The sequence below is a fragment of the Gastrolobium bilobum genome, unplaced genomic scaffold (assembly GCF_033153095.1).
Source record: "Gastrolobium bilobum isolate Gb01-03AN ecotype WA unplaced genomic scaffold, APGP_CSIRO_Gbil_v1 utg62931, whole genome shotgun sequence".
Classification (NCBI taxonomy): Eukaryota; Viridiplantae; Streptophyta; class Magnoliopsida; order Fabales; family Fabaceae; genus Gastrolobium; species Gastrolobium bilobum.
Window position 1 is genome coordinate 16,368 of NW_026899104.1, and position 1,672 is coordinate 18,039.

Below are 1,672 nucleotides of genomic sequence, written 5' to 3' on the forward strand. Positions count from 1 at the left end.
TTATAGTTATTCCTATATTGGTTCCTCCCTGGATTATTCTGGTTCTTTTGATCATACCAGATACCGTTGACCTCAGCATTTTTAGGTGTCCTCATATAGTCACACTCTTCAGTTGCATGAGCACCTGCACAAATACCACAAGTAATTTGAGAATTACTTACAGAAGAAACTTGAGAAAGATTAAATTTCTTTGTAAGAGCATCTAATTGTGCTTGTTGTTTCTTAATAATTTGAAGTATTTGTTCATTCTAAGCCAATATTGCATCATAGCCGTCAAGCTTCATGATTCCCGCTCTCCTTTGTGGTGCTGGAGCATTGTCATACTCCTGAGAAGCTAAAGATTCTAACAATTCCAATGCTTCCTATGGAGTTTTTCTTTTCAACGATCCTCTTGTTGCGACATTCACCAAGGTTCTTGTGCTCGGCGTCATTCCTTGGAAGAAGATTCTTCCTTTCTCCCATGTTTCAATACCATGTTGGGGACACTTTCGGAGTAGTCTCTTAAACCTTTCCCATGCCTCATACAAGGTATCACTTTCTTTTTGTTCAAAAGCAGTGATCTTTGATTTGAGCCTTGCCATCTTTGAAGCTGAGAAGAATCTGGCCAAGAACTTCATTGCTAAATTGTCCTAGTTGGTGATGCTTCCTTCAGGCATTGACTGCAGCCAAGGTCTTGCTTCATCTTTCAGAGAGCATGGAAATAATCTGAGCAAGATGGTGTCATGTGAGACTTCATTCATCTTTAATGTATCACAGTAGAGCAGGAAGTTAACAAGATGAATGTAGGGGTCTTCCGTGCTTCCTCCAGCGAACTGATCTTTTTGAATCAGTTGCAACAGTGCTGGCTTGAGCTCGAAGTTGTTAGCATCCACAGTTGGTCTAACAATTCTCTTCGTCTGTGGAACTCGGGTTGGAGTCATATAATCTCCCAAGGTCCTTGGAGGATTCTGAATTTGCGTTGTTGTCAGCCATCTTTTCTTCCTTTGGTTTCGTCGAGCTTGAGGCTTCTTTTGCTTCTTTTGCTTTTCTTTCTTTCGTGCTTTTTCTGAGTTTTCTTTCTGTCTTTTCTATCTTAGGATCAAACTGCAAGATTCGTGGGTTAAGAATACCTCGCATAAACTAAGATTGAAAAAACGTGCAGCAAAACAGAAAAATGCAGAAAAGGAAAAAAGAAAATAAAAAGAAAAAGAAAAATAAAAAATTAGAAAAAAATGCAGAAAATTAATGAATGCAAGATATGCAGAAAATTGATGCAGAATTTTAAAAGTGCAGAAAATTAAAATGTCCAATGTAAACAATGTTTAGTTACTTCTAATGTTGAAGGATCCAATCCTCGGTAACGGCGCCAAAAACTTGTTGCGACTCGACAAGTGTACCGGTCGTTAAGTAATAAAAGTGTACCGGAGTACGAGATCGTTCCCACGAGGATCGGATTTTCAACCACTAGTTCACTAATTTCTATTTAGTTGGACAATTAAGAATTGGATTTGAGAGAATTGAAATTGAAACAAGCAATAACATGCAATTTAAAAATTCAGAATTAAAAAGACAATTGAAAAGATGATGATTGATTAAGAATTAAAAACAAGCGTAGTTAGGGTTTCGACTTCCCTCAATCTCCTCTATATGCTATGAATTAAACTGCCAAGAATCTGTTCTTAATATAATGCCA

At 37.4% G+C, this 1,672-nt stretch overlaps 1 non-coding gene across 1 annotated transcript; it reads left to right on the forward strand.

Annotated features, from left to right (window-relative positions):
- Positions 1-468: 468 nt before the first annotated feature.
- LOC133287281 (small nucleolar RNA R71) lies at positions 469-575 on the forward strand. Its single transcript, XR_009748223.1, has one exon. It is a non-coding gene; the product is annotated as a small nucleolar RNA R71 (small nucleolar RNA).
- The last annotated feature ends 1,097 nt before the right edge of the window (positions 576-1,672 follow it).